The sequence below is a fragment of the Psittacula echo genome (assembly GCF_963264785.1).
Source record: "Psittacula echo genome assembly, chromosome: 21".
Classification (NCBI taxonomy): Eukaryota; Metazoa; Chordata; class Aves; order Psittaciformes; family Psittacidae; genus Psittacula; species Psittacula echo.
Window position 1 is genome coordinate 4796633 of NC_137757.1, and position 14555 is coordinate 4811187.

Genomic DNA, 14555 nt, shown 5'->3' on the forward strand with positions numbered 1-14555 from the left:
CGGGTGGGTTGGTATGGGAAGGGTGTTGCAGGTTTTGGTTTCACTGAACACACACCAGCACCGCTGTGTTTGAGCAGCTCTCAAGAGGTACTCTGTACTTCTTCGAACTCCCACCTTTGCCACCCAGCACACCAGGAGGACAGAATTAGTGCTGAGCTCCTGCATGCTCTGGATGCTCCTGAGCACTGGTGCTCCTGGACAGCCCCTGTATTTCCAAATAACAGACCTCAGCACCTTCCTCTCCAGCCACTTAGTTCTGCTGATCCAACAGATCCAACTCTGCAGCCCTTTCAACCTTCTCCCTTTCATTCTGCATTAACCTCCACACTGGGAGCAGCTTAACATCCCTGCGGGCATTAAGGAGAGCCTGGGCATGAAGACATGCGAGCAGACAGCAGCCCCATGTGCTGGGGAAGCAGAGGCATCACTGTGACATTGGAACCAGCCCTCCCCAGCACCAGCAGTGCAAGTACCCAGCACCATGGCACAGCAGCACGCTGCTGGCCACTGACCAGCTGAGAAGACACCAGCAAACAGCTCCTGACTTAAGCACTGCAGTGCTTTAAGATGAATGAAGAGCTGTGCAAGACAAAATACTTCCTGTCACAGGGATGAAGTCTATGCAGAAAGCAACTGCTTTAAGTATCTCCCTGTTAAAATAAAAGGTAGGTGAGGCCGGTACTGCTTTCTGGATAAGCTACTGGCCTTGTGTACACAAGTTACCATCCCATTAACACTTCTTTTACAAGTCAGGTCTCAGAATAATCCGTCCTCCATTCAGAGTGTGCGCAGTGTGTGCACACACGCACCCGACAATACAAGGGCTGTAGGAACAACTGCGTGTTGGTTTGGAGAAGCTTTGCTTATTTTTCCCTTTTTCATATTTAAATCCCAGTTGTGCAACTGCTTCATGCACAGCTAAAGCCTCATTGAGCCCAACACTGCTCCATCCACAGCTGAAAGCTCTGCAGACTCCTGGGGACTCAGCGTGGCTCAGGTATTTATCAAGCATCAAACCCAGTAGAAAATGAAGAATAAACCTTATTACCCTCAGTATTTCGGACTCAAAACCTACCAGCCTTGCCCAGCACCCAGTACTGAAGGCCAAATGGAGAGACCCAGCTGAAATGCTGCTGCAGAAGGGCTGCGAGCCCCCCAGTCGCAATACCAGACAAGTGAGCTCCTCTTTCCACTGTGCTGCTGACAGCAGGAGCCACACAACAATATTGCTGAAACCCACATTCAGGCAGCACAAGGGAATCAAATGCCACACAAATCCTCTTTCCTGCAAGCTCTGTTGATATCATTGTTCAGGATAAAACAGCCATGAGGAGACCCTTCCAATGGGGCCAGGGTGAAAGAGTAGAGAGAGCACAAAGCAGCCGTGAGCTCACCCCAGCTCCCGGCCAGGCGGCTCATGCCAGACCAGCTCTGAACTCCTCCAACAAACATGTTCTTAAACCCACCTCCTCTGCACTCCCTGCAGCTTCTCTGTACAGACACCCAAGCTGAAGGTAAATGGGTGCCTGCTCCTCCATGATATGAATATAATGAACATGCAAACAAGGTCTGATCAGAGTTCAGATTGATCCGAGACACCTCCTCACTGCTGTAAGCTGTTAGCAGGACAGCACAGAAAATGAGAGTTAAGCCACGCCAGCTCCAGAAAGCAGGTTGGGTTTTACAGCCCTTACAGAGGCAAGAAGTGAGGTTTAAGAGTAAACAGCAAAGACAGACACAGAGCAGCCTGACCCGGTGCCAGCTCCCCAAACTGACCAAGCTGCAAAAACTGTTTAGAAGTCAATGACAACCCCACACCTACAACATTTCATCATCTTATTCCTTATTTAATAGCTTTAAATGAGAAAACAGGAGATTGAGATGAGCTCTTAGGCACAAGTTCTCCCCTTTGAGGGTGCTGAGGCGCTGGCACAGGGTGCCCAGAGAAGCTGTGGCTGCCCCATCCCTGGCAGTGTTCAAGGCCAGGTTGGACACAGGGGCTTGGAGCAAGCTGCTCCAGTGGAAGGTGTCCCTGCCTGTGGCAGGGGTTGGAGCTGGAGGAGCCTTAAGGCCCCTTCCAACCCAAACCAGGCTGGGATTCCATAATTCCTAAGCAAGAGATGCCTAAAAAATACCTGCCTTACTGGGTTGTGTCTCTGCTCCAGCACATGGAAAGGAAGAGAAGATCCTGCTCCTGCTTTGCCACTGCACGCTTTGGTTTCACTGGGTTTGCTCTGAAGCACGCCTGTGCTCCGCATGGACCCTGCTCACTGCACGAGTCATTGCCATGTGGATTTGCCGCTTCCCAGGTGCTTCACCTGCTGACAATGAGGACTTCAAACCTGTTTGTTTGATTTAACCATGCTCCTGCTCTTAAGCTGCCATCCAATTACTGCTCACAATTACCCAGTGCTCAAGAGCCAATGTTAATTACAGAGCTCCCTGAGCAGGAGGCTGCTGCTGGTGGCATTGGAGGCTCTGCTTCCAAATCACCCACAGCCAGGACCAGCCACTCCTCCGGGACAAGAAACAAGAGATTCTGAGTCTCAGTGGTGGCCGAACAGCCCTGTGCTAGAAGAGCAGGTTTGGTGGAACAGCAGAGGAGCAGAAGCTCATTGTAGCCTCAATGCCCAAATCTCAGCAGCCTCCACCAGCCCCTTGGATTCCTGTGCAATCACAGCATTAAAGGTCTGGTTTCTTCTCTAGTAACTCTGCTCTGGAGCCAGGCTAAGAGAGCTGGGCTGGTTCAGCCTGGATAAGAGTAGGAAACACTGCATCTTGCAAAGCCTTCACAGACACGCTGGCATCTGCAGACAGCAGCACAAGAAGTTATTTTGCAACTCACATTGCTCAGATTTAATAATCACCCCAGTGCAAGAGACCCTTCTGTCAGATTAGGAGAAAGGGCCCATAAACTTCGGTCTCTTTTCCTTTCTACAGATAGATGTGTATTGCACAAAGGAGCGATGCAGTGCCACTTGTGTCAAACAGCTGCATGCCAGAAGGGAACACTGCTTTACCACAGTTACCTACCCTTTTTTTAATTGAATATTAGATTTCTTCCTCAAAACATGTGTTTCCTTTGTGCAATGCAATTCCAGAATGTTTATGAACAGCACTGCAAAACTCATTCTTGGCAACAGCAGGGAAGGGCAGCGCTAGACTTTACATACAACAATCAAAATGAAGAGGTAAATAGCTCTTCTGTGTCCTCATTTCTGCTTCCAGCCCTTGCCAAACACAAGCTTTTGGGGAAAGAAAAGCCTCTCTCATTGGAGCCATGCTTAGGAACAGAGCACGGAAACCACTCTGGACCACGAGCAGGGAACACCGTGGTGGCATGAACTACTCACATCAGGGATGTGCCTGCACACGGACGACTCACGAGCATATGGGACTGCTTCAGTCAAGTACATTGGGGCAGCAGAATTTGCCTTTCTAATGCCACAAGTGTAATATTAAGAGTGGCAATTAAATCAATTAGTGGTCATGCAGTGAGCTGCTGGTTTACAAAAGGAGTTCATTTTAAGCAGCAATGAAGAAGCTCTTCCCTGTGAGGGTGCTGAGGCGCTGGCACAGGGTGCCCAGAGAAGCTGTGGCTGCCCCATCCCTGGCAGTGTTCAAGGCCAGGTTGGACACAGGGGCTTGGAGCAAGCTGCTCTAGTGGAAGGGGTCCCTGTTCATGGCAGGGGTTGGAACTGGATGAGCTTTAAGGTCCCTTCCAACCCAAGCCATTTAATCACTCTATGTATGATCACTGCAATCCAACAAAGCCACAAGGGGCCATAGCAGGTACCACACCAACTCATCACTTGCATGACAAATTATCAAATTATAATCAAATATTTGCACTGCTCCAAGCTGAATTTTTTTGAATTTGCATTAAAAAAAATTAGAACTCCTTGTTTGGAGCAGCAAAGACAGATCTTGCTCTAAAAAAGAGCAACAAACCTCAAGCATCCTTTCCCAAAGCACTATTAGGAGCTCCTAGCTGCTAATACCAGGAGATCTGGATCTGCTTGTGTCTTGGAGACAACCCTCAATTTTAAGCCTGGAGATCTCCCAGGTTGCTTTCCAGAAGCTTGCCCCATCCTGAGCTCTAGTGACTCATTCCCGACCATCTCTGACGTGCTGCATCCCAAACTGGCTGCATCCATGGAACACCTCGTGAGTAAGCAAAAGCACAGCAAATGGGTGGGAAAGCACTGCCTGGAGATTAACTCAGGGAGCAGATGAAACGTGCACTTTCCCTGCTTGCTGTTTCCTCCAGAGAGGAGGCACTGAGCGACTGCTGGGCTTGGCTCATGGAGGGATATCGAGATGATGCTCAACTTCATGGGGTGCAGTTGGCTGCATTTCTGCACTGCTTTCATTCATCCTAAATGCTGCTGCTCCTGAGGATGTTTTCCAGCTGAAGGAACACAGAGAGGCTTGTGCTTTTCTCCCCTTGTTTTCTGTTTTAAGGAAATGTCTGAGAGTATTTTCTCAAGGAGTGTTGCTACTGAAGTGGATCAGGGCATTCAACAGAGAGGAATAATAAGCAGGGCCTCGAAAGACACAGGAACAACTCACACACAGAGCTCATGCATGCACACTGCAACTCAGCCTATACCCTCTCCACCCCCACTAGATTATGATAAGCTTTATTAGAACAAGTGGTTTTAGACAAAAAACAAATGCTCTTCACCTATCCTGAGATGTTTTTCTAGTGTTAAAGCTGAAGTGCTACAAGAGTCACAATTAATCAAGCTTTCATTTCAGTATAACTAATCACTACTTGCGGTTTTGCCACTCAGGAGTTTCGGGTTAAACTGTTTCCAAAATGAGCACAATCTATCCACAGTTTTTCAGTTGATTTTATAGTTCATGCATCAAAAGGGCAGAGATCTTTGTCTCCTTACAACCCTGTTTTCAATTCAAAAGACCTAGGCAGGAGGTGTGCTGCACCACACAGGGCTGAGGGCTTCTTGCATCTGCTCCTGCTACCTGGGTGATTTACAACTGTGTGTGATGAGAAGGAGTTAATGTGCAACCACTTCCACCAGCAGCTTGAGCCAGAGAACAAAGCGAACCCCGTATCAGCTCTGTGCAAACCTCACAACCCGCTGAACTTGCGAGTGATGGATCTCCAGGGTGCTGGCAGGCTCCCTGCACCGGCTCTGCTGCTCGCTTCACCTGTGTCTGCAATGAACCTGATCCCTGCGAGAGATGCAGCTGTGCAAAATCCTCAAGAAAAGGCAGAAAAAGGTTGAAGCCCACTGCATTTCATAGAATCAGAGCAGTCCAGGTTGGAAGGGACCTTAAAGCTCACCCAGTTCCAACCCCCCTGCCACCTGCCGCTACAGCAGGTAGCCCAAAGCTCCTAAGAGCACAGCAGAGGGGAGAATCCCCTCCCTGCACTGTTGCTCATGCTCTGGGGGTGCACCCAGCACACGGGGGTTCTGGGCTCAAGCGCACACTGATGCTGGGTCATGGGGAGCTTCTCTTTTACCAGCACCCCCCAACTCCTTCTCAGGGCTGCACCAGCCTGTCTGCATCACCTGCCTTTTCTGTGATTAGCACTGCAAGGGGCAAACCCAGCCTGAGCATCCCCTTCCTCCCCCCCGCCCCTGGTGTATTAACTAGACAATGCTCATGCTGGGGAGTTCAGTTCAATTCCAGAAAGAAATAAAGCTGCAAGAAAAGCATCACAGCAAAATACCCAATCTCAGTGTAATTGCAAGCCTCCTTGCTTTGCTGGAGTCATCTCTCAAGTTCACTATCCAGCCCCATTCCTGCCTCTGGAGGCACTAATGAAGTCAGCTTTCCTGAGCTCTCCCCTCTCTATTCATCATGTGGTGGGAGCTCTTTCTTTAATAAGCTACATCTTTACAAAAGGAATATCACCATTTGTCATCATCAGGTCAGATGAAGACAGTCAATCCCCATTTTTAAGTAAGCCAAGAGTAGCAGCTGCAGAACACGAGGCTGGTGACACTGGTCACACCACTGCTGGTTTGCATCTGAACACCTTTCAGGTGGGTGTTTGCTGGTGGGGATCGAGCGCATCTCAATGCAATCAAGAGGAGGAATATTTTCTTCATCACTGCCCCAAAAGTGAAGGGATGGGAGGCACCAACTGCTCAAAGGATTTCACTTCAGAAGGAATATAAAATAGAAACAAAAAGACTTGCTCCATGGTGCAAGCAGCAGGAAAAGGTCATTCTTGGAGCTCTGAGACAAACACGCTCAGGCACTGCTAGTCCCTTGGGTTCTCATTACTAACAAGCAGGTGCAGCATCTCAAACCATGCTGCAGAGAGGGGCAGAGATGGGCACAACGTGACCTCAGCAACCAACTCCAGCTTTATTCCACCCTTTCCTGGAGGAGGGAAGGGAAGTGTACGGACAGGCGGGAGCAAACAAACCAGATACTGCCGCCCATCAACAAAGGAAGTGGGGTTGTTTTAAAGACGGCATCTAGGTAGGCAGAAGGGAAATAACAGAAGCAGCAGTTACAACAACAAACCTCAACGAGAAGTCTAAAGAAACTATTTCCTCTAATGAAACAGGCTGCAAACGGTATCAGGCACTGCTGAGGTCAGAGGAACTCAGCACGTGGCCATTGCCCCATGCTGCCAGCAGCATGCCCTTCCCATGCTGATGCCATCAACTCCTGGCTCCATCCTGCACCCATTCTCTACAATACCCCGTGATTTTTCAGCAAGCTCCTGAAGGTTGAAGCCAGCTGATCTGTGTAATGAACTTGGCAAAACTGTGTGGCTGCAAGAGCTCTTTCCCATCTTATCTTGTTCAAATGCTCCAGGGGCCCCACAGCTTGTGTCTAATGAATGATGGGCACTTCAAGGTGATGCCACCAGGATACCTATGATATATTCTGCATCTTAGAATCCCAGCCTGGTTTGGGTTGGAAGGAACCTTAAAGCTCACCCAGTTCCAACCCCTGCCATGGGCAGGGACACCTTCCACTAGAGCAGCTTGCTTCAAGCCCCGTCCAACCTGGCCTTGAACACTGTAAGGGATGGGGCAGCCACAGCTCCTCTGGGCACCCTGTGCCAGTGCTTGAACACCCTCACAGGGAAGAGCTTCTGCCTAAGGAACAGTCCCCAGCTGCATGTTCCTCATTCTGTGAATGCCTGGCTTGAGACACTGCAGGCAGCTCACACAGGCAGAACCTGGCCTGGAATAGGTGTTCCACCCTGCTCCATGTCTAAGGGATCAAACCAAACCACCCCTCGAGGCTTCCACCATTCCCTGGCCCGGAGCATCCAGCCCCAGCTCACAAGCAAACGGCAAAGACCAGTTTTTGATTCATCTGAACTCTGCTGGGAATTACTAATCCTGTCTTTGGAGCAAGAGCTTGAATAGTGGGAAATAAATACAGCCTGAGGCTCTGTACACAATAGGACAGGAGTGCTCCCACTCAGCAGCAGCTTTCTCTTATATCTAGTGATACACAAAGCCCTGAGGGGGGAAAGCCCATTTGCAATCACACACCAGGACCATGCTGGTCTGTGCTGGGCCTGAAAGGCAGAGGAGATGCTGCAGGACAGGAGCAGCGCGCACCATCTTCTACCTCCAAGTGTGTGACTCCACAATTCTACTCGAAAGCCACGTGAGAAGTTTCGTTATTTATTTAACTAAAAGCTTTTAATTATCTCTCTCACCCAGGCGCATTATGTGGGGTGGGGAAAGGGGGGGGATAATCAGCTTCCAACGGGTGACTCGGCTTCAAAGGAATTGTGTTTCGCAGAGCAACAGCTAACTAGCCCAAATCTTCTCCTGCTGCTCCTAAACCCCACTTTCACCTGCAGGGCTCCATCCGTGGGGTGTTTTGTTGTTACAAACTCAGGTTGACCTGATGGCTGTAGGAAGAACCTCAGTTTGGACAGAGCAAAGGCTCCTTCCCAAGTCTGGGTGCAGGTTTTCTCAGGTGGCCATGGAGAACGTTATTCCATGGTGTGAACCTGCCATGAGCTGACATCCCACAGCACCCACCATCACCAAAGGACGGAATGGACCCCTCTCCAAAGATACAGGAGGGAGTGAAGCACGCACCACCATGGTCATGGCCACATGAGCTGCCACCCACAGAGCTCTGCCACCATCAAAGGCACCGCAAGCAGAAACATTCCCTGGATCTGCTGGTTTTCCTGCCCCTTCCAGGCTCTGCATCAAGATCAGGGAGATCCAAAATACTCAGTCCCCTCCCAAAGCACCAGAGTTCAAGTGCTGTGCAACTTAATGAATTATAAATTACAAACCACTGCTGCAGACATTTGCTCTGAGCACAGCAGCTAAAGCTGATGTGGGAATTTCACTGGTTTGGGTTGGAAGGGACCTTAAAGATCATCCAATTCCAACCCCTTGCCCCAGGCAGGGACACCTTCCACTGGAGCAGCTTGCTCCAAGCCCCTGTGTCCAACCTGGCCTTGAGCACTTTCAATTTGTTTAAGAAGCCCATCTCAGGAACACAGCGGGGTCTGGGGGAATGTGCCCTGGGAGAGTACGACTGCTCCCAATACACACCCCAGGCCCACAGAGTTTTCCTCCTTACAGAACTGTTTCATTAGAGAAAAAGAGATTGAGTCCATCTAACCAAACAAATTCAGAGTATTTGCTTTTACTACATAATGGCAGCAGCATCAGACAAGCAAGAACTCACATCAACAGAAAACAGCGTAAACAACCGACTGAGCATAAAGAAACTAATAATATTAATCTGGATTAAGCACAAGCCACGACCATTCCCACCTAATCCATCCAACGGACAAAGATAAATCCCTGCTCTGCCGCATCCTACAGCCCTTTGCAACTTAAGGAACCACAGTACTCGTCAAAACAGGGCAGCAGATGAGACGTATAAGGTGAAATCTTTACATCTTAGCTACCTGCTTAATCTACACAGGATAGCAGCAAAAACCAAGCTCTGAGAAAGCAGAACCACCACTGCAGATCCCCAAGCCCAGAGTGCAACTGCCACTCGAGATGCAAAGCGTCATGTCGAGCTCCCCTGGAGAGATGCACGACAGCAACAAAACACAGCTCTGAGGCTGAACAATCTGAGTGCCTGTCATTCCTTAACGCTCCAGAAAAGTTCCATGGGGGTGAAGCATGGTTTGGAGGAAGCCAATAGATCTGCAGTGGAGTTTAAAGGCATAAAATAAGGCTTATAACAGGAAATTATTTGCATTTGTAGGGCTGCTGCATGCCCCTCAAAGACTATTGAATTAAATTAACACTCTGATATTCATCACAGCTTATTCCCATGAATGCAAAAGCAGCTTCAGCAAGAGGAGCAAAGCCGGGCTCTACCCCAGCGCAGCACACAAAGAGCCCAGCTCAAGCTCCCCATCCACAGACCCACGCACACCTCCACTGCAGGGGGGTGGGAAGCACTCCCGCTCCAACCGGGATTCCCTACTGCAGGTGATCCCCCAGCTTGGACACCAGGGGAGAGCCCAGAGCTCCCACCACAGACACAGCATCCCCGAACAGCACTAACTCCTAGGGCTTATTCCAAGAAATAGATGCAATGTGGCAGTAAGAGGATGAAGAGGAACCTGCTCTGCAGCAGAACGGGTCCCCCAAAGAAGGGAGCTCTCCTCAAACACCGCTCATTAGAAAGCACAAAGAAAGGTGTTGGATGAGAAGCTCCTGGCCAGGTGCTGTGGATACACAGCCAACTGAACAGCCCTGAGGATGAAGAGCAGGAGCTTTACTTGCTGACCCCAAAAATCCAAGATTCCTCTGGGCCTTCCGTCAGCAACACTTCTGTACATACAACTTCATTCCAGCATTTTACATGCCACGTTCCCAACACTATCATCTACCCATCAACATATCAAAGCACACAGAGGATCCCAACATCCCATAGCTGGAAGCCTGCAAGCAACCCCAGGACAGCAGCACTTTGATCACTAGCGAATGAATTAGTAGCCATGGTGGCTTACTACAGAAGCCACGTACATACCAGCTACCCCCATCAATCCAGTATCTGCTCAGCAAGTAGCAAATTGGCCCTCAGACCAGGTCTGTTTCACCACTTTCTGAAAATGAAATGCTGTCAAGTGCAAACAGTGTGTCTGTTCCCGCAGAGCACTCGGGCACTTGGCAGCACCAGAGACAGGAGCTGCACATTTGGAGAATCATTGTCTAAAGCATTCTGAGGCTCTAAGAACATACGGTGCTTTGGAAGAGGCTGAGGAGAGTCCTTCCTCCCCCTGCCCAGAGCAGGAGTGCCCTGGAGAGAGGTGCTGCCTTCCCATCAAATGCTTTTGCTTCCAGTAACAGTCTCTTTTCAATGGCAACGTGAGCTCAGATGAAAACACAGGTAATTCCTGTGCTTCTCAACTGAACTGATATAGGAAGCAATTAATGTGTTTGTGTTAAAAAAATAATAATCATCATTAGCTCCATTTCCTAAGGCTCCAAGTGAGTTTTAGAGGGAAGGAGCACTATGTTTATCCTGGTATTTACCTTCTGCAGCAGATTATGTCTGTCCATGGGAATCCTAGAAAATCCTGCCCTTCTTTATTAAGGCCATGTCAGCGGAGAGACGCAAAAGACCCCACTGGCTTTGAAATCACACCCAGTGCTCCAAATTGCCACAGAAACAGAACTGAAGACACCAGAGGTTGGCACCATGATGTCAAAAACGAGACATCAGGTAGCACTGGCACCTGACATATACCACAAGCAGGACAGCCCTGTTACCAGCCACCAAACCCCTACAGGAAAAACCTTCAAGAAATTAAAAATACAGTTGTGCCAGCCATTAAAAAATAACCCCAGCACCTCCACAAAGCAACATTCCAAGCGAAGAGAGCAGAGACACATGCATCAGCTAGCTGTGAAAGGACCTGCACTCCAGCACACTGCCATGATGAACAGCCAGGTTGGAGCTCCACTGTGTCTCCCACCACCACACAGCCATATTCTCCTCCCCTCAAAGCTTAGAGGGATTGTTTTTACACTCAGTAACTTAATTGGGAAGTAAGAATGAACTTATGGAAGGACCAACCCTCCAGATCTACCTCACGCAGGCAAACCAAACCTGGCATGTTTGGAAAGCCTTCAAACCCTAAATACAAAGAGCAAGGCAAGGGGAAAACTGGTTGCTCGGAAATAAGATTGTGCTTTGCTTCTCTGTATTTATACCAGTATCTTCATTAAATAACACCACACAAAATTGAATTATAGTCAAATTATCATTTCCAGCACAACACCTGCCCCAAAACTGGGACAGTCTCTAAGAAATTTTCTCTGGACATACAAATCTTAACTACACATTTACACACCCACAGCTCCTGCCCAAAACAACCCCCCCCCGCCCCCCCAACCACACAAAGGGGGAACAAGTTCCTTTTCCCCAAGAAACACTTTAAGCCAGGACACTCCAGAGAGGTGGCACTCACAGATGTGGGCAAGGAGCTATTTTAACTCCTTCCAGCCCCTTTGAGGTTGTTGTCATTGTGAATGCTGCCTTGCTGGAGATAAAGAATAAAAGTACTCCTTGGTGGAAAACCCTTGCAGATGAAAAGCGCTGCTCCTCAGCTGGCTGAGGTGATTTCTTGAGGTGAAATTCAGAGGGAAGTGGGATGCACGGCTGGGAAAGAGCCAGATCACAGCACCCATGGTCACCCCACGGGTGGGCAAGTGGAGCTCCACCAGTGTGCAGAGTTCGGAGCTCTTCCCCACCATGTCTCCTTCCTCCTCCTCTTGCACAATGGACTCTGGGCAGAGCTGCAGACACTGGCTTGGCCACCAGCAGCTCTGGCAAGGGGGGGACCCCCCGTGTCAGCTCCCCTGTGCTGGGTCCCACTATCCCACTGTGTCCCTGTTCCTCATTCCTGCAGAACCTGTCTCCAGCTGAGCCTCAGCCTCTCAGCTTCGTTCTCCATGACACTCGCACCTCACAGAGAGCTCTGTGCGCAGAGACACCGTGCACACACACACTGAGCATGCATGGAGAGACCACAGTGGCATGCACCGTGCACCCCAGACACACCACACACACTGTGTGCATGCAGACCATGCATGCACATTCAAATCCACACACATGTATCCTTTACACGCACAGTGCACACAGACCATGCATGCATACAGATACACTGTGCAAGCACAAATACACTGTGCACACATCAACACGCTCACTGCGAGCACACAGATACACCGTGCACACATGAACACACTCACCGTGTGCACAGATACACCATGCACACATGAACATGCTTACTGTGTCACACGGATATACCATGCACACATGAACACGCTTACTGTGTCACACGGATATACCATGCACACATGAACACGCTTACTGTGTCACACGGATATACCATGCACATATGAACACGCTCACCGCGTGCACACACACACGGTGCACACATGAACACGCTCACCGTGTCACAGACACACCGTGCACACGAGCACACTCACTGTGTGTGCACACAGATACACCGTGCACACATGAACACGCTCACCATGTGCGTGCAGACACACGGTGTCACAGACACACCATGCACACATGAACACACCATGTCGCACAGACACACCGTGCACACATGAGCACGCTCACCGTGTGCGCACAGACACACCGCGTACGCGCACCGCTCACAAAACCACACAGGCACTTACACGGCAGCACAGACCGCGGGCGCGCACCGATAACGCCGTTTGCGCACACACACACACACCCCCCGCACGCACGGACACCCTATGCAAAAGCCATACGCGCGCAGATAACGCCGTGTGCGCACACACATGCACACGCAGCGGCGCGCACTTACCGGGCCGCGCAGAGCCCCCCGGTGCGGCACCCCGGGGTCCTGCCGCCCCGCTCCGGCCCGCTCCGCTCCGGCTCCGGCCCAGGCCCAACCCGCTCCGCTCCGCCCGTGTAGAGCCGCCGCTGCCGCCGCCCGCCGCCGCTCTGCCCCTCTCACGGCCAGCCCCGCCTCCCACAACACTGTAGTAAGTTCCCATTGGCCGGAAGCAAGGGGCGGGGCGCCAGAGCTGCCTCGCTATTGGTGGAAGGGAAACCGCGGTCGGTGGGGAGGGAAGGAGGAGGGGGGAGCGCGAGCGCGCGCCCCCTCACCGCTTCCCGCCACCCCCCCCCCCCCCGCCCCTACCCTTCCCTTCCCTCAGGGGCCGCCCGCGGCCGCCGAGCCCGGGCGCTGCGACACCGCGGCCGGGGGGAAGGAGGAAGCGGCGGGGTGACCGGTAGCACGGCAGGGCCATAAACCGATACGGGGAGGAGGGGGGAAGGAAAAGGGCCGCGATCATTTGTGGCCGGGCGGAACCGGTACGAGAGGCGCAAGAGGAGCCCAGGCTGCCGGTACCGCCGAGCAGCGGCGGCTCTCGCCTCCCGCCATGACCTAGATATTAAATACAGCTCGCTGTCTCCCAGAGAAAGTTGTGCCCAGCTCCTGAGGGAGGAATGGGGGGGTGATGGTGCTTATTTATTTAAACACAACGCCATAGGAACCGAAGAGCTTCCTCAGCCCATGGAGACCACCCGGTCAGCAATAAACCCCCTCAAGCCTCGCAGGTGAATGTACAGGAATAGGAAACCTGTACAAGAACCAGCACCGAGTGCGTTTTCCTCACCTACAGCCAAATTACGAGTTCTTTTCACCCATCAGAGCTGTCCAGCTCCTGCTGCCATGTGCAGCAGAGCAAAACGCTCCCCACATTCCCATTGGAGCTTTCCTGTGGCTCCAGTGAGGCTGCTGCCAGCCCGACCAGCTCTGAGCACCGAATCCCAGAAGAGACAAGGAACTGCGGCACCTCTGTTTGTGGCCCAAAGGGAATTAAGCTCTCGAGGGCATTATTCCGCCTGCATCACAAGCAGCTGCCTCCATCATCCCATCTATCTTCATCTTCTATCCCTCTATCTTCATCAGGGCTGATGCACACCCCGGCTGCGACACCTTCACCTCAGGCTGAAGCCTTCACTAGTACCTACCCAGGGAGAACCACTCACCACACACGTGCTAAACGGGAGCCAAACCCCATTTTCTAGCCAAATTAACACGCTTCTCACTGCTATTTCTTCTCCTCTCTCTATGACACAGCTCTGCCAAAACAGGCAGGACAGGGCAGCTCCCCCCTCGTCTCGGTGCTGAGATCTCTGCCAAAGAACCTCCTTAATGGTATGGAATAGTGAGATTTTTGCCTTAAATCTGGACTATCTGGTGCTTTCCTTGGACTCGTCTGATTCAAAGACACAGGCTGGGAAAGGTCTGGTGGCCCCAAGTCGTTGCTAACACCAGGGACAGACAGTTCCCCTGAGGTTCTGACTTCACTCCCCACAGTACTAAATGAACACCTTATAATAGCCCTGGCTGTGAATGGAGGAGGCTGAGACGTTTGGTGCTTACCCACCACCACAACTGCTGTCTTTGCTACTGCTCCCCCTGCAAACACACTGTGCCAGAAGAGAAACACGAGTCCAGAGGGCTTTACGGAGAAAACCACAATTTTTGGGTGCGAGGGGTTGGCAACAGCTTCTTGTAGTTAAGAAAAACAAGCGAACAAAGCCACGCTGCTTCATCACAA

At 51.0% G+C, this 14555-nt stretch overlaps 1 protein-coding gene across 15 annotated transcripts in view; it reads right to left on the reverse strand.

Moving 5' to 3' along the window:
• EPB41 (erythrocyte membrane protein band 4.1) overlaps positions 1–14555 on the reverse strand; it is a 90639-nt gene that overhangs the window by 57570 nt on the left and 18514 nt on the right. The window contains exon 1 of one of the 15 annotated variants that reach the window (XM_080632158.1): positions 12788–12930. The exons of the other annotated variants lie outside the window; for them this stretch is intronic. The gene's annotated coding sequence lies outside the window, so the exon portion shown is untranslated. Of the gene's footprint in view, positions 1–12787; positions 12931–14555 lie in introns of those variants that run through there. 15 annotated transcript variants of the gene reach the window in all.